General features: G+C 44.1%; 1 pseudogene; it reads left to right on the top strand.

Moving 5' to 3' along the window:
• LOC133903228 (3-ketoacyl-CoA synthase 1-like) overlaps positions 1-23,117 on the top strand; it is a 30,713-nt pseudogene extending 7,596 nt beyond the window's left edge.
• The last annotated feature ends 710 nt before the right edge of the window (positions 23,118-23,827 follow it).

Here is a 23,827-nt window from a genome sequence, read left to right as displayed (position 1 = left end):
AATACACCGAAGGGAGTTGTAAAAGCCATTTTCTCCTCATCCTCTAATCCCATGCTAATTTGGTGATACCTCGAATAGGCATCTAGAAAACATAGCAACTCGCAACCTGCCGTAGAGTCTACGATCTGGTCGATGTGCGGGAGAGGAAAAGGATCCTTGGGACAAGCCTTGTTGAGGTCGGTAAAGTCGATGCACATTCTCCATTTGTCGTTGGCCTTCTTGATGAGGACGGGATTCGCAAGCCATCTAGGATGACGCACTTCTTGAATGAAGCCCGCCTTTAGGAGCTTATCGACCTCCTCCTGGATAGCCCGCTTCCTATCTTTCGCAAATCTCCGCTGCTTCTGCGCCACAGGTTTGGCGTCGGGTTTAACAGCTAGTCGATGCTCGATCACCTCCCTGGGGACCCCAGGCATATCGGATGGTTGCCATGCGAACACGTCTTGGTTTGCCTGGAGGAAGGTGATGAGCTCGAGTTCCTATTTGGGGTCAAGATTGGCCCCAACCTTAAGCGTCTTGGATGGTTCAGTCGAGTTGAGTGACACTGCTTTAACGCAACCATCGGTCTTTTTGTTGCTGGCACCATCGTTGATCTTGCCATTAGCGTCATCAGATTTAGAAGTGCCAGCAAGACTTACGAGCCTGGAATCTTTGGCCTCAACGGCACCTTGGTGCCTCCGACGCTTTGAGTTTGCATCCTTAGGAGTGGTGGCCACTCGGCTAAAGTGTTCGACCATATACAGGCTTTGCTTGTCGCATTTGATCGCTGCGCGCTGATATCCTTTAACTATAATGGCCCCATTAGGACCCGGGATCTTGAGTATTTAGTAGGCATAATGAACCGCCGCCATGAACCTGCCCAGCATAGGCGGCCTAGGATCACATTGTACGCCGTCTCTAAGTTCGCAACATCAAAGGTCAGCTTTTCTGTATAGAAATTGTCGGGCGTGCCAAATGTGACCAGCAGCTCGATCTGGCCGAGAGACGTGGTCGACGAGTTGGGAGTTATGCCGTGGAAAGGCTCGACTCCTGTCTTAAGCTCTGATCTCTGAATTCCCATCTTGTCCAAGGTTTTGGAAAAAATGAGGTTGAGTGAACTACCACCATCGACCAGAGTTCTGGAGACTTTGATGTTGAGTATGGTCGACTGAACCACGATCGGGTATCGACCAGGATGTGGTACCGCAATCGGATCGTCAGTTTGATCGAAGGTGATCGGCTATTCCGACCACTTGAGATAGCAAGTGGGGCCCAGTTAGAGCCAGGTTGACTTCTCGCTCGATTGCCTTGTACTGCCTTTTGGACTCATATGTGGCGGACCCTCCGAAGATGTACGCCAAGCTGCGGTCAGCCTCATGGAAATGGGGCTCATCACTCTCAACGCCTGACTTCATCTACTTATTGCCACGCTCAGCATTTGCCTTGATCTTTTTATCAAGTTTCTTCTTGAACACATAGCACTCGTCGAAGTCATGCTGGTTGCTCCGATGGATGGGACACCATTTTTCGCCACCTCAACTAAGGCCTTTGGTGTCCCCGGTGTTGTGCGATTTGCTCCTGTCGACCGCAGCTATGGTTGTATCGGGACCCTTACGCTTGTCACCGGGTTTGGTCTTCTTTCCTCCGTTCTTCAAGGACTCGGGTTTATCCTTGCCAGATTGAAGGTTTTTAGCGCGCACCTGCGCTTCCACTTATTTTGCGCACTTGTCGGTCAACTTGAAAAGCTCTTTGACTGTACAGATCATCCGAGTAGCCATCTTTCCTTGTAGATCCGTGTCCTGGACACCTCGTTTGAAGTCAATGATTACCGACTCATCAGAGATGTTCGGGATCGTGTTACGCTTGTCACTAAACCGACGGATGAAATCTTGAAGAGATTCATCGTCGCCTTGGTGTAGCTGGTGGAGGTTGTTCTCCGTTCCTGGACGCTCGAATGTGCCTTGGAAATTGGCTATGAATTGAGCCTTGAGTTCTGCCCATGAACTAATCGAGTTGGGCAGCAAATTTAGCAACTATGACCTTGCGGGTCCATCAAGGGCGGTTAACAGGTAATTGGTCATTACTCGATTGTCACCACCGGCTGCTCGAATAACAGTTGTGTAGATCTACAACCACTCATTGGGATTGATTTTCCCGTCATACTTCTGGATTGGGCCCACTTTGAACTTCTTGGGCCACCGAATTGAACGAAGCTTGTGCACGAAAGCCTCGCAGCCCCCGTCGAACTCTTCAAGAGGAGGTGGTGGGAGACTGTTGCACTTGCCTCTTCGAGCAGGGGAGTCATGTCGACCATCTCGTCTTGTAGACCTACGGTCGTAGTGGCGGTGATCGTTTTCACTACGTTCTTCACGGTGGTTTTCGATCACTGTACGTAGATCATGCCGGTTGTGAGGAATAAGGTCCCTCAGGTCTTCCTGATTTCTGCGCCTATGGATAGGGCAGCCATAGTTCGGCCCACAGTGTTGTGCTCGGGCTCGACCACCTAAGCTTCCCGTCTGAGACTCCCCTACTCGAGAGCGTTCCCACCCGCGTCTCCTCAAGCCGGTACCGTACTAACTGGGGGGCCTGGAATTGCTAGGATTGTTTGCTCGAGCAACTTGGATATGGGCTACATCGAGTAGGGTCTTGACTTGATTGACCATAGGAGTTAGCGGATTCGCCAGATCCAACTTTGGAAGAGATCTGAGAATCAGATGAGCTCCATGTATGTTAGCGTCCGGAGTATTGAATACGTCGTGACCAAGGATCGGTTGCGGCCGTGCCGATGAATCTTCATGGTGACTGTTCGGAGGGAGCTTATCCCTTGAGCCGTGGGTTGTCACGGGCGGAGGGGCACCCACTGGAGGTCGTCGGGAGAGGCTAGGAGGCATCCGCCCTTCTAAGGTCTACCGGTGAAGGGTCGTGTCAGATGCACGCACGGCTTCAGCTATGGATGTTTCGGGTGGTAACTCGGTGCCAGTACCGTCGACAGCGACAGCTGTCGCCGGATCTTTGGGAATTTTTGTGCTGTTGTCGACCATGGCGTTTGGATCTATCACCATTGGATCGGCCGGTGGGGGGTCGTTGCTTCTAGCCATAAATACGAATCAATCTGTTCGGCTGCTCTGGCTAACGTTAGAGTCACCATCGCCACCCTCGTCGCTGTCAGTGTCCATGCAGTGGAGAATATTAGGCTCCGCGGGATCCCACTCGAGATGTCCCACCTCACGGTATGCATCTAATGGTCTAGACTCGAGGGTACCGGTGTGGATCAGTCCACCTTGATCGTCCCAACGGAAAATCATAGTTTCGAAGATGATTTCCGAGTCGACGGGAGGGGACTCGAGGGCGTTCGCCGTCGACTCAAAGTTGTCGTAGAAGTCGATGTCGGAGAATCCGACGCAAATGTGAGCTCGAGACATGATTAATCCTGCAAAACAGAAGAAGGCATGCCAACTAACGAAGATTAATTCCCGACAATATGTCCGTAAATTGATTGGGTTACCTTCGAGTGTAGGGATCAATCACGAGACGGGACAAAACGATGTATACAAGTTCGGGCCTTCGATTGGAGTAATACCATACGTCCTGTCGAGTGTTGCTGCCATATATTGATGATCTCGAATACAAGCAATGTGGTTGAAACAAAGGAGAAAGTCATCCGATTCGAAATAATTTGCTAAGGTGTCTATTCACCCCTTTCTAACTATCATTCTCGGTCCTACAATTCGCTTCACGTCTACAAATCTATCCAGACACTTAAAGAGTTGTTCAAAGAAAATAAAATCAGCTCACAGTTGAGAAATTAATGAATCGAACAGTTCAAGACATCTGCTCAGTAACTCTACTTTCTCCACTATACGCCGTATGATAGTACGAGAAATAAATCTGCTCGATCTGGTGAGGAATTAAGACAGCTATCATTATTTTGAAACATGAATATTTTATTGTTGTAGATTGGTCTGTGAAAGGTATATGGGCCTGATTGATATACACTGAAATGAAACACATGATACGCAAGCTAAAATTTTAGCATGCCAAAATTATGACTAATTGGTTACCCAGGTTGCAGAACCACAGGTTGCATTGATGACTAGTATATGAAATCCGGTGCCAATAATTAGAGTAAATTTTTTTACTATATGTCGCAACAATTCGGATGGTTTAAAACAACATCAAATGGGGGCTTGGACAACTTATCTCTGAATATTTGCAAATAATTATGTGGCCTATAATTCAAAGAGGAATATTAGTTTGACAATGGAATTGACAGTGTCAAGTTGAGATATAGAAGAAGACTAGGTACAAGGTGACTTTTGAGTGAAGACACAGTGACATGTCACTCGCGTAACACTGCACTATCGGTAGCAGTTAGCACAGCTAGGACCACCATTTCGTGCAACATTTAATGAAACCAAACGTACCTTGTCAATCCTGATATCTCTTGTTTGATTTGATCTGTCTTTATGCATCAATTGGTTGATCATACATAATTAAGGTCTCCAAGTCATTACTTTTGAGGTCACTACGCAGAAGTCAACGGGAGACGTTCAATCGTAATGTATACATATTGTCCACACGTTTCACAGATAGGCCATGCAAAAGTTATCGCGTGCAGTACCATCTCGCATGTGAATGCAAGGGACGGGAGTTCAGTAATTATCTGCCAATCGATATACTAATACCAGATGTCATCTCATTTCCATTATATACTAGGACGTGTTCCCTCCGACACTAAATACAGGTCGTTTAGGCAGTAATATCGCTTTACACCCACGTCCATGTCGCCGGCCGCCGTCCTCGATTGAAATTTGTACGTGTACTACTGTACTGAAAGTCTGCACGAAGAACGTAATACCATTGCATTGGAGTTCATGCATGGGGCCAGGCAAAAACATAATTGGTCGGCAACGTTGCATTCGATTTTCATTCGAGTCTCTTGCTTCAAAACTTCCTGCCGTCCTTAGTTGAATAATGTGTCTCCGTACCCAACTACGCATCTATCTTTGTGAACTCGTATGCCATCGATCAGATCTTGAACTCTGAGTGACCCCTTATAAACTCTTCGATCGGTATGTCTGATTTCAACCTTGAACTAAGTTCAAAACTGTTATTATATAATTCAAATCTATTATATTAGTAATTGGCCAAGAAAATAAGCTCCCACGTTTACTCTCGAGGTCTAAAAACTACCACGTTAATCAGATAAAAAATAAAGTAAATATCCATATACATTTTTGTTAATTAAACACCACCTATTACAAAAAATTTAACCTAAAATACTCCTGTACTTGCCTCTCTATTACCCATCATTACCATTAAATAGCAATATATGTTAGAATATTTGTGTGTATTCGAATAGAAGAATAGATAAAAAGAGAACATAATCCTATATGATAATACAAGTTGAATATAGAAGCGATAAATCTGCTCTAGAGTTTAATTAGGATACTAATCTAACCTGAAAAACCTAGTTCGGCTTGGCAAGATCAAGCGCAAGCAGGTGCCCTCCATGCGGGAGTGCATCCACAGCCGAGCACCAGCGTTGTCGTTACGCGCATGGCCATGGAGCAGATGAGTAAGCTGTAGGATTGGTGCGGAGGAGCGGCCGGAATTAGCAGACTGATCTTGGGATGGTAGGCAAGGAACCAAGGACAAGAAGGTCGAGGGTAACGCGCGGCCATGGACTCGATGACGACGTGGACATGGACTCGACGACGTGGTCGATACGGAGAACGATGGTACGATGACGACTGCGGCAGAGGAGGGAAGAACAGTGGTGCGGCCACGGTGGAACGGCCGCTCCAAGAGGTGGTGAGATAGAGAGATCGATAATGTCACGGCCATGGACTCGACGGCAGCCGAGATGGAGAATGTCAACAATCAGCATGATGACGACTCAGACAAGATGTTGTGTTGACTCCAAGGGGATAAAATGTACCATTTTAATCGGTGGAGGAAAACAAAGAAAGATTTCGTCGGAATCAATGTTTTAGAACTCATGATGAATACAACACTATGTTTGAGTCCAGATTAATGTATAAAGAAAATATTTTTAGATAGAATGTATAAAGAAAATCTGAGGAAAAGAAAATAGTTCCTCAAAGAACACGTGTGCTTTAGACTTTAGCAAACAAAATCAACTCAAGGAAGATGAAACTTCTTATAATGATGAGAGAAAATACACTCTTGCCTCTTCCAACTTTATAAATACGAGGTTTTGAAATAATCTTTGAATGCGCCGTTGTTGGTAATTCTGTTTGGGTGGGCTAATGGCCATCTCAGCAATTTTAATGTCATCAATGAATGGTAACCCTGTTATATATGGATGTAATGATTTTGGATCATCCAACTTGCGCCCGCTGGGTGTACTACTGTGGATTGAAGTCGTATTATATTGGAATGACTCTTGGACACAAGAGTTCTGAGATGCACGAGGAAGCAAGAAATCTGATTCACAAGGATTTTGTAAAAACAAAAACGTGGAGAACATAATTATTATTGTGTTGAAATGAAAAATACTTAGAAAGATAATTGAATAATAATCTTCAATAATAAAGATTTAACAAATCTAGCCACGCAAATATGCGGGCACCATGCTAGTTTTCTTTGTTCAGTAATTAGAAATTCTAAGCTATGAATTCCCATCGCAACATGCAAAGTTCTCCAATCATCCATCACTTATTTAAAATTACACTCCAATTCCCGCAGCAACGCGTGGGTGATTCGTACGTCTAGTTCTTGTTAAAACTACAGAAGGTTGGATCTATCAGGACACGATACACTACCTGAAAAAAATCCCTTTAGAGTGTCGGTTCCAAAACTCTACAATTAATGGGTGATTTGAGCACAATCAGATTTTAAAGGATATGCGCGCGCCCTCTTCGTTCCCATCCTTAGTTTAGGACAGTGGAAAGTCTTTTCTCTTTGATTTTATAATTTTGGGAATATTTCAACGAAGGATTGATAGTTAATTCTAGATATTTGTTCTTCTGGCTTAAAAAAAAAAAAAAAAACCCCTAGGAGGTATCAAAATTTGGAAGTCACGCAATTTATTACACGTTTCGCATGCGTTATGTAGGATTTCAACCCACGACCTCTTGACTTCTCGTGAGCCCACTTAACAAACTCACCTCACATAGACCATTGTCTAGGATAAGATATCTATTCTTTTTATTGTTGTCCGAATCTTTCGACAATTATTTGGGCATGTGGATGGCTATATATGGAAAAGCTCTCTACTATAAAATTCTAATATCATAGATAGAAATAATTTTAATATATATGTCGTCCCCATACAGATTTGTAAGAGCAAGCTATGTATTTCCGAATATATCTACATGGAAAAAAAGATGAAAGTGATTTTTTTCTGATTGCGCACACGATACTCACACGCCAGCGAGTATGCATCCTATCACACACACCACATATATTGATATCACCGAGAATGTCCACTATAATACGCCTATAATAAAACCACTAAAAATTTCTTGCGTGTGTATAAAGCATATAATCACTTGCTTTTCATATAAAGTGCAAATGACTAAAACTCAATGGCGATATATACTCCCTCCCAACCAAAATATGAGATTGTTTTAGACTTCTCCGCTCTTTGCAAAATAATATAAGTTGTTCTACACTTCTAAGATACCTTTCTATCTTTCTTTTCTTGTTTTGCCATTACTTAATTGTGCTAACAAATGAGAAAGAGAATATAGAAGACTAGAATTTAAGGAATGAGCATACCATTAAGTAAAGGATAGCATGACCATTTACCCTTTGCTTAATTTTGTGCCCAAGTTTAAAACAACTTACACTATACTACTATCTCCGTTCTAAATTATTTTGCATTTTAGCTCTCTCAAAGTATTCTGATTTATTTGTTCTTATAGGATTCCAAAAAGAAACATAGCTATAAACCCCTATCTCATTTAGTATTGCTACATTTTCCATCACTTGGTTCTTTTGTTTATTGGTCATCATAATAGTTTAGGAGACAAATTAACTTAATGAACACACCTTATAAGGAGACAGAGACACATGCTAGCTTTTTTTAAAACCTGTGCATAAGGATAAAAGGACAAATAAAAAAAGGACGGAGTGTATTGGGTCAGAGAGAGTTAATAAGTTTATTCTTCTTTCATTTTTTTTAGTTGAATACACAGAAGTTTATGCCTGAAATGACTCCGTAGACAAGGAGATGAGCTTCGAAATGACTCCGCTGCAATTGATCTGTCTTATAGTTCCTATAGATTAGTTTTATAGTTTTCATGTTTGTGTCCATCTGTATGATATTATTTAGAGAATAAAATCATGAGTACATGTGATAATGTACGAGGAATATCACGTGTTTGCATTTGTGTGTTCTTATTCCGTTCTGCAATTCGGTCGATGACTCGTCGGATCGGGACAGTGGCGGCAGAGGCAGCGGCAGCCAGGCCAGCTCAAAATCGAGGCAGTTCATTTATTTTTTTTGCTCCCGGAAACCTTTTCAGTGCTAGCTGGTAACCACGGACTGTCACTGATACTCATTATCAATGCCGGTTCATAAATCGGCACTGAAAATCATGGACTATCAGTGCCGGTTCATATATCGGCACTGAAAATCACAGACTATCGATGCTAATTTAAAAACCGCTATTGATAGCGTTTTTTAACCGACACTGATATCTACTCCCTCCGATTGCAAATGTAGATCGTTTTAGGCTTATACACAAGGATTAAAAGGTAGATTAAATGACCTTGTTGCCCTTCATTTATTCTGCATTGAAAAAGATAACTTATTCATTTATGAGAGTGGTAGTATTTATTAAACAAGGGCAAGACGGGAACAAAAGAGAAAAAATACATAGAAGTTCGAGAATGACTTATATTTAGAGAATAATTAAGAAGGCTAAAACGACATATATTTACTATCAGAGAGAGTATTTTTTTAAGTAGTGGTAGCTGTATATACGGAAGTTTATGCCTCAAAGCTAGAAAGTGCCACGTAGACACGTATGCTAGATACAGGTCCCAATTGCTGGATAAGCAAGCAGCATTGGGTTGCTCTTAAACTCTAGGGTGTTTGAGCGAGCATCGAAGCTGTAGGGTGACCCACCCCAACCCGTCCGATCTCGTCCGCGCATTAACCATCGCCCACCCTCCCACCTATCAGCAGCTGCCAAGTTTCTTCCCGTGCTGCCACGCTGCTGACATGGTGTGCCGACACAGTGCACGTGTGGCCTCGGATGGGGCCCACCCTCGACCGTTGTGTTCCCTTCCAATTGCACGTCCACCTGGCAGACAGCAAAGTAGCTAGTGTACCACAGAATTGGAGCTGTTTGCTCTTTCCAGTTTTAGACTTTTCAAACGTCATACAACTATACAAGATGATGCCAGATACGTCTGCCAACTTGAGGTTCGACCATACAAGTTCCATAAAGTTCGTAGTACTGCTCGGCTCACCGAGTTTGCAAGTAGAGCATGCAGCTCGGCTGGTTAATGTTGCAAGCCCAGCACGTAATACACTGTGCCAAAATAACTCACGAGCCTCAAGCTTTTACACAATGTAGGTAAGAGAGACGGCTCCGATCAACTTGGTACAAGCAAAATTCACGGATTGACTCTTAGCTTGTTAATTTTGTGAAGCCGAACCAAATAATTCGTAAGCATCAAGCATTTATATAAGGTTGACGATGAATTTATATTGGCATGACATGGGTCATGTAATGCTTGCTAAATGTAGCAGCTCCGCTAGGATCGCTTTAGCAAACAAGCAGAAAAGCACAGACTCGTCTGCCGCTTTGATTTAGCGAGCCAAGCTCGAGTCGAGCCCTCGATGAGCTGAGCTCGAGCCGTTCACGAACCTCGCTTTCATGTGAACGAGCCCCATCCTGTGGATGTACGCGAGGACCCTGTCACGTCTGCCGCGTACCCACAGGCAGCGCGCTCCTCGAGCCTCCCACCGCACCTCGCGACCTTGTCGGCGAGCGACCCGCTGAGCACAAACTTGAGGAACAGCTGGTATGACCCGTCCTGGCCCCCTCAGCCGCTGATGCAGGGGACAAGTGCGGTAAGCGCAGGCCGGCCATCAACCGCTGCTCCCTCCTCAGCGCCGTCACACCCACCGCCGCGGCAGACTTGACCGCGAACAACTCCCCTGACGCCTCGTCGGCGGCGAGGAAGACCTCCGCCCCCGATGTGCGCGCGTCCACCTCCCTGTCACAGCCGTCGGCACCATCCCCTCCCCTCTATTTGCGATGCGGTGATATGGTGTGGTGGTTTTCTATTATTCTTGTGACTCTTATGGTGCTTAACCTGTCATACTGTTGTGCTAAATCTTTCAGTGACAGAAATGTGTATCTATATATATATAAGTAAAAGTAATAAATAGATCTGAAGGTCATAAAATCGATAAATTATCATTACATACTGATAGTTTTGTACCATATAACCTAAGTAATTAGAGGGTTTCAAGAAAATACATGGTCATATAACCCCACTACATCAAACATACAAAGGCAAGCACTTGTGGAGGGGTGTGATGGAATGAAGGCAGCAACATGCTTATATAGGCAAGAGAAGCATCACGCAGACATGCACTGTTAGGAAGAACATTACAAATTATGAAGAGACTGAACTTAATGTGAGGTAAACCAACACTGAGCTTTATCTCATAAAGAGTGATGACTGAAAAATTATGTAATACATGATACATGTGGTGTCCAATCTTACTGTTGTCTTTCACAAAGTCTTCAGCTGTCTGATACGCTTGTATGTATGCAACCACTGTCTTTAGGTACCAGGGCTATGTCATTTTCAACTGATGATAGCGATTGCAAGTATGCAGAGATTATAATCATGAATCTGCACCGTACACATCACATCAAACGACTCAGAAAATACGTTTGCAAATATGCAGAGCTCGTAATCATGGATTTACACCGCACATATCACATTAGACGGCTCGAAAAATAAGAGCGACGTGGCCACACCGAAAGGCCGCGAAATCGGCGTAGCCTCATATTCTAAATATGTGATCGTTGCTAAAATCCTAAGTCGACAAGCACAAACAAAATTGCACAAAGAATTTTGTTCTGCAAAACATAGTTGCTCTCCAATTCAAGAAGCAAGATAAGATTCGAAGGTTTCAGAGAAACCAAGTTGAAATATGCTTTGATTTACTTGTGATGAGTGATTGATATTGTCATTTATTTAGTTTGATGATCTTCGGTTTTGCATGAGCTTTGATGTGTTTTAAATTGATTTGAGATTTTATTTGAGCGTATTGATTATGAACTAATTGGAATTGGAGTTGGAGATATGTGTTTGCTTATCTCATATTGTGCAGGTGATAGATGCAACTTGGCGGTCGACGGCGGGATGATCGGGGCCAAGCGGAGTGCTTGGTACCAGATGATAAAGGAGGCCGGACGGAGTCAAGGGTGATCCTAGTTGAACACGTGGAGGTCAAGCAAAGCATTGAAGACGGATGGAGACGGTATGTTGATAAAGTCAAACGAAGGAGATGTCGGTGCAAGTGAAAAGGCGACCCGAGGGATTGGGAGCGGGAGAGAGTTGCCGGCAGTTAGGATCGCATGATGGAGTACACGCGTCGACATCGAAACGCGCTTAAGGTGTAAGCAAGGCGATGAGTCACGCTTTGAAAAGCGTGCAGGCGGTTTCATAGTTTGGGCTCAAAACCGTGGGAGGACTGGAAGAGTACGTGTCACCATCGCGAAGCTTGTGTCAAGGCAAAGCTAAGTCGTGAAGGCTCCACAGCCGTCCGATAAATGGAGAAGAAAATAGACCAAAATACCCTCGGTAGTAAGTAGGAGTGTATTACAAGAGAGGTGTATTTTGGGGAAAAGTTAGAAAACTTAGTGGTCAAGTTTTCTAGGCCTATAAATAGAGGGGTAAGGCTAGAGAGAGCTTTTAACCAGCCACTTGAGCCCCCTTGTGCCACCCATTTGAGAGTCGTAGAGCTAGGGTTTTAGAGGAGAGAAGGATGGGTGCTTAGCCTATGTAATAGGTGAGATTTTTTAGAGATAAATCTTTGTAATCCGTCTAAAATAGGGCTGACCTCTTTGAGTAATGAAGTTTATATTTTTTGCATATGCTTTAATTCCCCTTCTTCTAGTTTCCCTCTATTGGTTCCCTTGCAAGTTTGCAAGTTTTTCGGTTTTGATTTTCGTTTTGGTTTTTGGGCTGAAATTTCAGCACCTTGTGAGGTCATTCTTCTTGTTGCTAGAGGCATAAAAACTCATATAAGAGTTTATGCTCATGGGTCTTCAGTACCCTTGCCTCTAGATCATCAACTTGGAGAGATTCTTTACTCGGTGATCTTTTCTTTGAGCTGTAGTTTTCCATCTTTGTAGGGTTGTTTTTCTTGATGCTAGTGGCTTAAACACTCACGTACTCATATATTTGAGCGGGTCTTGAGTCCCCTTGCCACTAGACTATCATCTTAGAGGATAACCTTGTTCGGTGTCCATCTTCTCTAGTTTCTTTGAAAGTTGCGAGTTTTTATGCACAAAGACACATGGAATGGTCTTAAATGGAACATATGGTTCATATTCCATCCGTGGAGTCATGTTTCCATAGAACTAGTCTTTTTACTTTGTCTCTCTAATTCTTTTGCTTCCGCTTGATCGTTTTGATGTGCGTTGGGTGAGAAATAGGAAAAAACCATCTATTTCGAAAGAATTTGTTGAGGCGCCTATTCACCCCCCTCTAGTCACTATTCTCGTTCCTACAATTGGTATCAGAGCCGGTTTAATCACTTGTTGACCTTAACCGGCTTTGTGATCCGTAGGCAACATTGAGAAAAGTGGGAAGATTCCCATGTTTGGTGGCCGTGATTTTCATACTGGAAGGTGCGCATGGAGACTTATCTTCTAAGCTAAGGAAGTGCAATATGGGAAATAGTTGATTCCAACTATTAGATCCCTGCTACTCGTACGACTCAGGTTCAAATCGAACAGTATGATGCCAACAATAAGGCTAGAAATATTTTGTTCACAAGCCTGAGTCGGAATGAGTTTAACAGGGTTCAGCACCTCCGTACAGCCCGTGATATCTGGTCTACTCTGAGTGTCTTTCATGAAGGCACTAATCAGATTAAGACCAGACGCCAAAGCACATACAACCAAGAATACCAAATATTTGTGCAAGGCCTCGGAGAGTCTTTGGATACGATGTTTGCTCGCTTTGATGGGATTGTTAGCAATCTTCGAGCAACTGGTGTTTTGCCCTATTCTGACCACAAGAGAGCGATCAAGCTTCTCTATGCTCTTGACCGTAACATATGGGAAGTGAAGATCTCAAGTATTGAAGAGTCTCCAAGTTACGACACATTGACTTGTGATGAGCTCTTCAGCAAGCTCAAGTCCACTGAGATAGCCCAGGCGGCTCGAATCGGTCTCGGAAGCCCCCTGTCTCAGAACATGGCGTTGGTTTCCGGATCTGGTGGTGGCAATCAGTCTGCAGCTGGCTTTTCTTGTGCTAACACTTCATCGAGTGGATTTGTTTTGTCTTCCTTGGTTTTTGTTACAGAGGAGCAGGTGGACGCGCTGGATGATGAGGATCTTATGCTGATTGTGAAGAAGTTCACCCACTTCTACAACAATCGTCGAGACTGGAGGAGGGGTGGTTCTCATGCCTGCTTTGAGTGTGGTGACACTACCCACTTCAAGGCGGACTGCCCTAACCTCAAGAAGAGGGAGGATGATGACCACGACTACAACAAGTACAAGAAGAAGAACAAGATGCCCTTCTTCAAGAAGAACCGCGATAAGATGGCCAAGAAGGCGGCTTCTAAGGCGTTTGTGGCGGCTCTCAGCGACATCGACACTTCTTCTAGCGAGGAGGATAGCTCGGAGGAGGATGAACCGCAAGCAAAAAACAAGAAGAAGGCCAAGGACTTCACCGGCCTCTGCTTCATGGCGGACGACCACAATAACGACAGTGACCCCGAGCTAGATCCCTCTGAGGTATTGCCTTCCTACGACCAACTTTCCATCTAAGTAGATACCTTGAATGATGCTCTCGTTAGTCAGGATATATTACTTAAGAAAGTTGTGTGTGAGTTGAAGGATCTTAGGCTTAAGTATGAGTCTGCCTCTACTGAACTTGCATTGCTTAGGTCTAGACCCGATGTTGAGGAGTGTGAGAGTTGCCTGATTGACATGGCTGAACTTGCTGAGCTTCGTAATGTGCATGCCCAAGTCGCTAGTCGGCTTGAGAGTGCCGAGAAGAAGCTCCTTGAGGAGGAGTCTAGGTCTACTCTCTTAGGTGCTTGTATAAATTGCCCTTTGCTTGCAAAGGATGTTGATATGAAAGACAAGCTCCTGAAGGAGCTAGAGTCTAGATTGGAGAGTGCTGAGAGTTCTAAGGATGTGCAGCCGAATTGTTCCACCTGCACCATCTTTCAGGACAAACTCAGCTGGGTTAGAGGGCAAGTTCAAAAGCTTCTGACTGAGAATGAGTATCTCCTTTCTCTGGTAGAGAAGTGTTCAGAGGGCAAAGGGAAAATGAATTTGATCTTGGCCAAGACCAAGATGTGTACTAACATGGCGGGTTTGGCTCTTGGGTTGGGTTTTGAGAGAGTGGCTTACGATGGGAAGAGTAAGACTGTGTTCACCACACCTACTACCCTAGAAGCTGAGAAGTCCAAAATCAATACCACACTACAACCCATCAAGAAACCAATTCCACAAGCCACAAAGAAGAAGCCCGCATCACAACCCAAGAGAGCTCCACAGCCTAAGATGAGAGAGCCTGTAAGAGAGCCCCAAGTGACTGATAGTCGAGTTCCCGAGAGATGCTATCACTGCACCTACTGCCAGAGAGATGGTCACTTGGTTGTGTTTTGCTTTCGCCATAGGAGAGATGAGCGGCGTGAGTGGGAATGGAGCACTTGGGACATGTACCGCCCCTCTGTTGGTGTATATGAGTCTTTTTCTCACTTCCACTCACGAGTCCCTAGCGCTTTTTAGTCTCTTCCTAGAGGTGGTGCCCGTTATGGATTTTACCATGACTCATATGGTTTTGGTCCACGTGTAAGAGGCTTTGAGTCCCAGCACTTTGACGGACCACATTTTCCTCATCGTGGTACTCGCCCCTAGCGTGTTGGTGCTGAGTTACCTACTGTTTCTGCTTCAGGGCGGATGACCAAGTACTGGATTCCTAGGAGGTTTTTGATTAACCCCAGTACTGAGCCATCCACCTTCTATTCTTCTCATATGTAGGTGGCAGGCGGAGGTCTGAAGAACAAGTGGCTCATCTACTCCGGTTGTTCATTCCACATGATCGGAGATTCATCATGGTTCTCCAGCCTCACCCCCATGAAGCGACATGAGTACATCACATTCGAGGATGATCGGAAAGGAATGGTGAAAGCCAAATGTATGATAAGGGTGAATTAGAGTTTCACTGTAAAAAATGTGGCTTTGGTGGAGCATCTGGGATACAATCTTCTCTCTGTATCTCAGTTGCTAGATGAGGACATGGAAGTGCGTTTCAAACGCAATACTTCTCGAGTTCTTGATTCTTCTAGCGCTTTGATTTGCAAGATTTCTCGAGTTGGGAGAGTTTTTGGAGCTAATTTTTCTGAGTCTTCTAGTTCTTCTCGGTGTTTACTTGTTCAACCTTCTTCTGAGCTTTGGATAGGGCATATGAGCTTTGATTTGCTTACTCGTTTGAGTGCCCTAGGCTTGATCTAAGGATTGTCCAAGCTCAAGTTTGAGAAGAACCTTGTGTGTGCTCCTTATCGGCATGGCAAGATGGTTGTCGCTCCTCACCCACCAGTCAATCTGGTGATGACTGAACGACCGGGAGAACTTCTCCATATGGAAACTGTTGGTCCTTCTTGGGTTCGTTCAGCGGGTAGGAAGTGGTATGTTCTTATCATTATTGATGATTTCTCTCGCTACTCTTGAGTCTTCTTTCTTATGAGCAAGGATGAAGTGTTTTCATACTTTCAGAGCTTAGCTTTGAGATTGTTCACAGAACTCCCTGGTGCATTAAAAGCAATTCACAGTGATAATTGCACCAAGTTCAAAAACTATCTCTTTGATGCTTTCTGCCTTGAACATGGTATTGAACATCAATTTTCTGCCCCATGCGTTCCTCAGCAGAATGGCGTGGTTGAGAGAAAGAACAAGACTTTGGTGGAGATGGCTAGGACGATGCTCGATGAGCATAGGACTCCTAGGAAGTTTTGGGCTGAGGCCATTAACACAGTGTGCTACATCTCTAATCAGATTTTCTTGTGCTCGATCTTAAATGTGACTTCTTATGAGTTGCGCTTTGGGAGGAAGCCGAAGGTTTCACATTTGAGAGTTTTCGGTTGTCGTTGCTTCATCCTAAAGCATGGCAATCTTGATAAGTTCAAGTCGCGTTCTTCCGATGGTATTTTCTTGGGGTATTCTCTTCATGTTTATTCTTACAGGGTTTATAATCTTGACACTAACACCATCATGGAATCCTGTGATGTGACTTTTGACGAATCAACCCCTGTGCTAGTTCTACCTTTGAGTATGCAAATGATCAGGAGATGAGCGAGAGCATCTTTGTAGATGGCGATCTTCCAGCTTTCAGTGATGATGAGGATGATCTACTACTTTCCTCGACCACACCTGCTCCAGAGCTGACTCCTGCTTCTTCTACTCCAGCAGAGGGTCCTGCAGCCTCTACTTCCACTTCGGCTGCTCTCGAGCTTGCACCAGTATAGGTTGAGGGGGAGTTCACCTCTAGACGTGAGGCCCCTCAATACATTCAGCGGCGACACCCTCCACACATGATGATCGGAGATCTTGAGGAGAGAGTAACGAGGTCCAAGTCTGCTTCTCATGATCATTTTACTGATTCTGCATTCGTTGTTTCTTTTGAGCCCTATGATGTTGGACATGCTTTATCTGATTTGAGTTAGGTCAATGCCATGCATGAAGAGCTTAAAAACTTTGAGAGAAATCAAGTCTGGGTCCTTGTAGAGTCACCCCCTAATGTTCACACCATAGGCACCAAATGGGTTTTCAAAAACAAACAGGGGGAGGATGAGTCTGTAGTGAGAAACAAGGCTAGACTAGTGGCTCAGGGTTTTAAGTTAGAATCCTTTGCACCATTAGCTAGACTAGAAGCTGTTAGAATCCTTCTTGCATTTGCGGCATCCCGAGGTCTTAAGTTGTATCAAATGGATGTCAAGAGTGCTTTCCTAAATGGCTTCATAGAGGAAGAAGTCTATTGCAAGTAACCCCCAGGCTTTGAGCACCTCAAATACCCACATAGAGTATACAAGCTTTCAGAAAGGTTTGTATGGGCTTAAGCAGGCACCTAGGGCTTGGTATAATAGGCTTAGGTCTTTCTTGCTAGGGTATGGGTATGTGATGGGGTCAGCTGATAAAACTTTGTTCACTCTTATGCATAACAGTGATTTCTTACTTGTTCAGATTTACGTGGATGATATCATTTTTTGTTGTTCTTCTCATGCACTTGTGACCAAGTTTGCAGAAACTATGAGTAAGGAATTCGAGATGTCGATGATAGGCGAGCTCAACTTCTTCATTGGGCTGTAAATTAAGTAATGCAAGCAAGGTACATTCGTCCATTAGAAGAAGTACACCAAGGATTTGCTGAAGAAGTTCGACATGAGCGATGCAAAGCCATTGGCGTCACCAATGGCTACCTCGACCATGCTTGATCCAGATGAAGATGGCGAGGAGGTGGACCAGTGGGAGTACAGGAGCATGATCGGCTCCCTTCTGTACCTGACGGCGACAAGACCCGACATCCACTTCGCCGTCTGCTTGTGTGCTCGCTTCCAGGCTTCACCGAGGACGTCTCACCGCCAAGCGGTGAAGCGCATTCTGAGGTATCTCAAGCACACTCTCGAGTTTGTGCTTTGGTTTTCTGCTTCCTCTTCGCTTTCACTTCGAGGTTTTTCGGATGCGGATTTTGTTGGCTGTAAAATTAACAGGAAGAGTACCTCTGGTACTTATCATTTCTTGGGTACTTCTCTTATGTGTTGGTCTTCTCGCAAGCAGTCTAGCGTTGCGCAGTCTACTACTAAAGCTGAATATGTAGCTGCTGCTAGCTGTTGCTCACAGATTTTGTGGATGGTTGTTACCTTAAGGGATTTTGGGTTAAATTTCAAGAGTGTGCCACTTTTGTGTGACAACACCAGTGCTATAAACTTAGTCAATAACCCAGTTCAACACTCCAGAACCAAACATATAGATGTGAGATTCCACTTCTTGAGAGACCATAATGAGAAGGGAGATATTGAGTTGAGCTACATAGATACCCAACACTAGCTAGCCGATATCTTTACCAAGCCTCTAGATGCAACAAGGTTTATATTTCTGCGAGGAGAGCTTGGTGTGTGCCATCCCTATGGTATTGTGTGAGGGGGAGTTGTCTTTGTACATACTCTATCTTACTTTTATTGCATTTGCATTACATAGCATTCTGTAATATAATCATGTTAGCAAGCTTCACTTATATGTTCTTTGCACTTTCTTGTACTAGTTGTGAATTTGTCCTAAGTGTAGTGGATGTATAACAATTTGTACAAGCTTAGGCTCTTATTGAAACATGACATAAAATCTGCTAAGCAAGCTTGTCTTTTCTAAAGAATGAACTTGAAATGTGAACATAATCTCTTGTCACCCCTAAGTATTTGCTTTAGCTTGATCAGTGCTTAAATTAAGACTAGTTCTGTGAAAAGCTTGTGCTAGGCCTCTTTGTTTAGTTCAGCGGATTAGAGGTCTTTGACCTTTTTCTATGTAAATGTTTAGCCCATGATTAACCCTTGGGAGAGCATATGCTCTTTTATGTCGCAAAGGCACAACTTGTTTTGACTTTGTGAAAAATTGCATATCTTAAATTCTATGTTGAGTTAATAAAATGAATGATCAAGTTTTGAGCTAAATTTGAATCCAATACGGTGGATTAAGGTTTCATGTGGTTTGCCAAAGAAATAAATCCATGGTTGCTTAAAACTCACTTGAGGATAGTTAAATGATCAAATGGGAAAGTTAACTTGTGCTTTTTAATATGCTAAGAATGTTCTTTTTCATGTTGTCAAACTAAAGCTTGGATTGATATGTGGGTGTTTGTATAGCCCGTCGGGTTGAACTTAGTTGCCTAGTTTGAATTTGACATAGCACTAGTTTCTCTAATCTTTGCACTGATCATGAAACTGTGGATGCTTTTGTGATGACATCTTTTGGATAATTGAACAACATGATCAAAACTTACTTCACTCCCGGTGCTTGTGACATGAACTCACTTTCAGACTTTGTACGCCTCTGAGTTATATTGTTTATTTCTCATAGTGCTTTGACATCTCTAGTTCTTGCAAGTGTTTTGTGATCTATTTGTGAAGCTTTGTAGGCTTGCATTTCATTTGCACGTCTTTTGCATAGTCTGTTATCCTTGATTTTTGCATTTCCAAAGGGGGAGAAAATATGCCCAAAAATATTATGCACAAATATTCAACAAAGGATGTGTTTTTTGGGGGGCTTTTGAGTTTTTCTTGCTCTTTTGAGGTTTTTAGCTTGTCTTTATCTCTCATAGGGCTTTTGCAACCTTTCTTATGCCAAGTGATATATTTTGCTCTTTCTTGAGTTTTTGTCACTTGGATGAGCTTATCTTGTTTTAATTTCTTCAAACCAATATCTTTGTGTTTTACGGGTTGTCAATGCACTCATCAAGGGAGAGATTTAGAAACCAAGTTGAAATATACCTTGATTTACTTGTGATGAGTGATTGACATTGTCATTTATTCGGTTTGATGATCTTCTGTTTTGCATAAGCTTTGATGTATTTTAAATTGATTTGAGATTTTATTTGAGCATATTGATTATGAACTAATTAGAATTGGATTTGGAGATATGTGTTTGCTTGTCTTATGCTATATAGGTGATGGATACAACTTGGCGGTCGAAGACGGGATGATCGGGGCCAAGCGGAGTGTTTGGTACCAGACGATAAAAGAGGCCGGGCGGAGTCAAGGGTGATCCTAGCTGAACACGTGGAGGTCAAGCAAATCATTGAAGGCGGATGGAGACGGTATGTTGACAAAGTAAAGCGAAGGGGATGCCGGTGCAAGTGAAAAGGCAGTCCGAGGGATTGAGACCGGGAGAAACTTGCTGGCGGTTAGGATCGCATGACGGAGTACACGCATCGATATCGAAGCGCTTGCTTAAGGTGTAAGCAAGACGGTGAGTCATGCTTTGAGAAGCGTGCACGCGGTTTCACGGTTTGACCTCAAAACCGTGGGAGGACTGGAGGAGTACATGTCACCATCACGAAGCTTGCGTCGAGGTGAAGCTAAGTCGTGAACGCGTCGCGGCCGTCCAATGAATGGAGAAGAAAATGAACCAAAATACCCTCTGTGGTAGGTAGGAGTGTACTACAAGAGAGGGGTATTTTGGGGAAAAATTAGGAAACTTAGGGACCAAGTTTTTTAGGCCTATAAATAGAGGGGTAGGGCTATCAGAGAGTTTGAACCAGCCACTTGAGCCCCCTTGTGCCACTCATTTGAGAGTCTTAGAGCTACGGTTTTAGAGAAGAGAATGATGAGTGCTTAGTCTATGTAATAGGTAAGAGTTTTGAGAGATAAATCTTTGTAATCCGTCTAAAATAGGGCTGACCTCTCTTTGAGTAATGAAGTTTATGTTTTTTGCATATGCTTTAATTCCCCTCCTTGTAGTTTCCCTCTATTGGTTCCTTACAAGTTTGCAAGATTTTTGGTTTTGATTTTCGTTTTGGTTTTTGGGTTGATTTTTTAGCACCTTGTGAGGTCATTCTTCTTGTTGCTAGAGGTATAAAAACTCACATAAGAGTGTATGCTCATGGGTCTTGAGTACCTTTGCCTCTAGGTCATCAACTTGGAGAGATTCTTTACTCGGTGATCTTTTTTTTAACTGTAGTTTTTTATTTTTGCAGGGTTATTTTTCTTGATGCTAGTAGCCTAAACACTCACATACTCATGTATTTGAGCGGGTCTTGAGTCCCCTTGCCACTAAACTATCATCTTAGAGGATAATCTTATCCGGTGTCCATCTTCTCTAATTTCTTTGAAAGTTACGAATTTTTGTGTATAAAGACATATAAAATGGTCTTGAATGGAACATATGGTTCATATTCCATTCGTGGAGTCATGTTTCTATGGAACTAGTCTTTTTACTTTATCTATCTAATTATTTTGCTTCCGCTTGAGTGTTTTGAGGTGCGTTAAGTGAGAAATAGAAAAAAATTATCTATTTCGAAAGAAATTTATTAAGACATCTATTCACTCATTGTAATTACCATTTTCGTTTCTACAGTTTCTTAGGTGACTTTCATTAGATGGCTGAAAGTTGACCGCTAAAATGGCAGCTCTAACTCTTCAAATCTTCAACTCGACGTTTGTTACTTTCTCGGCAGGCACCACAATCATTTTGCTCCCGAAGAAAACGCCTATAAATTGATTTGCATGCTTCTCCATTTTCTACCCAACTCCAACCAAACTCAATAAAGTCGCGCGCACGCAAAGAACTCGAGCTCGTCCAAGCCGAAGCAACCAGCGGGGAGACTCCACTCCATGGAGGCCGCAGCGGTCATGGAGCGCGAGCGCCTCACGGCAGAGCTAGATTTCACTGAGGCCGCGGCGGAGCCTAGCAGCTTCAATTCGTGGTCAAGATCCGGCGCCGGCTGCCGGTCTTCGCGTGGAGCGTCAACCTCAAGTACGTTCGGCTTGGCCTACGCGCCGGCGGCCTCCAGGCAGCGAAAAATTTATCGTAGAAAAAAAAAAGATAAACTCAATAATTCTGTTTATCGGTGGGAGCCGATAGATTTCCTTACCAATAAAAAATTTTGATATTTTTTGAATTTGGTATCTTTTAATTTTCGAATTTAACACGCAAGCAACAAAACGTCGGTCCGCAAATCGCAGGCCGTCAGACCATTCCTGTAATCCTAATTCATTTGTGTGTTATTTTTTAATCAAATGATTTGGATGTAATCTATTTAATTTTCTAGATGAATTAAACTATTTTTTAAAATTTTATCTAAAATTTTTTATCTACAACCGATAGAATTCTGATAAATCTGATAATGACCTTTGATAAATTTTCGTTATCGATAAATTTTTCGTTGCCTCCCGGCACCCTCGTCCTGGTCCCGTTCGCGATCGCGCCGCCAATGCTAGCCGCGGCGGCCTGGTCGTTCGCGCGGCTCGACATTAGCAGCGTCAGCGTGGACAGGCTGTACTCGCTCGACCTGCTCACCTGCGTCGCGTGGCTCGGCACGGCGGTGCTGCTGCTCACCGTACTACATAAAGCGGCCGCGGCCGGTGTACCTCGTGGACTTCGCGTGCTACAAGCCCGGCGACGAGCACGCCATCTCCAAGGATGGCTTCTTGGACATGACTGAGATCACGGGCTTCTTCAACACCGAGGCGCTCGAGTTCCAAACCAAGATCACCAAAAGGTCCAGGCTTGGCGACCGGACGTACCTCCCGCCGGGCATCCAGGCGCGGCCTCCCCGGTTGTCCATGGTGGATGCGCGCGCGGAGGCCGAGGCCGTCATGTTCAGCTGCCTCGACGCGCTGTTCAAGGCCACGGGGATCGACCCGCGCCGCGACGTGCGGGTGCTCATCGTGGACTGCAGCCTCTTCAACGCGACGCCGTCGCTGGAGTCCATGATCGTAAACCACTACAAGATGCGCGAGGACGCCAAGTCGTTCAACCTCAGCGGAATGGGTTGAAGCGCGGGGCTCATCGCCGTCGACCTGGCCAGGGACATGCTCCAGGCGAACCCCAGCTGCTACGCCGTCGTGGTGAGAACATCACGCTCAACTGGTACTTTGGCAACGACCGCTCCATGCTGCTGTCCAACTGCACCTTCCGCATGGTCGGCGCGGCGGCGCTGCTGTCCAACCGCCGCGCCGACGCGGCGCACGCCAAGTACCGGCTCCTGCACACGGTGCGCACCCACAAGGGTGCCGCCGACGAGTGATTCGGCTGCGTGTACCAGCGCGAGGACGACCGCGGCAAGGTTGGCGTGTCCCTGGCGCGCGAGCTCATGGCCGTCGCCGGCGACAAGCTCAAGACGAACATCACCACCCTGGGCCGCTCGTGCTCCCGCTCTCGGAGCACCCTGGGCCATGCTGACATCTGAGCTGGTGTCCAAGCACATCTCCTTTTGATATATTTTCATAATCATGTCATAAGTTATTTTTGGAACTATGAATATTGTTTCAGCATTTTTTCCTCCATCTTTCAGACATGTTTCAATGTACCCATCACAATCTGAATGGTATACTAATGAACAATTTATTTGATAGCCAAGCAGGTCTTTAATGTTCCAATATTTTTCCATCTAGATTTAAAGTCAAAGCTTCTGGATGATTGATTTTTCAGAAGATAGCAGTACCATTTTTGGTTTTTGCTACATCATCAACACATCTACATCATCAGGCCCTAAAGCATGTGAATGCTGACAGTAAATGCCAATTTCTAGTTAAGCATGTTCAGAGCAACCAACAAACAGAGGTTAGTGATTGCATCTCGCCATCAAATTGCCATTACAACCTCATGTTTACAAATGAGTTGTGAAACTTATTCTGGCAAAAAATTGACAAGTTTAACTAGAGTTTCCTTTCCACTAAAGTTTCCTTTCCCCTTGAAATGTATGAGGCAGGCACCCAATAACAATCTTTACGTGTTCTATCTATTTAGTTTCATACATACATTCAGCGGAGACGGAGACGATATCATGTTTAATGATGTTGAGGTATGAAATTACATATTGATGTCTTATTTTCAGTTTCCATACGTGTTCAAGGATTAATTCTTTCGATTCTTCAAATGCAACACTTCAA

Source organism: Phragmites australis, chromosome 21 (assembly GCF_958298935.1).
Source record: "Phragmites australis chromosome 21, lpPhrAust1.1, whole genome shotgun sequence".
Classification (NCBI taxonomy): Eukaryota; Viridiplantae; Streptophyta; class Magnoliopsida; order Poales; family Poaceae; genus Phragmites; species Phragmites australis.
This window is presented reverse-complemented; position numbering and strand designations above follow the sequence as displayed.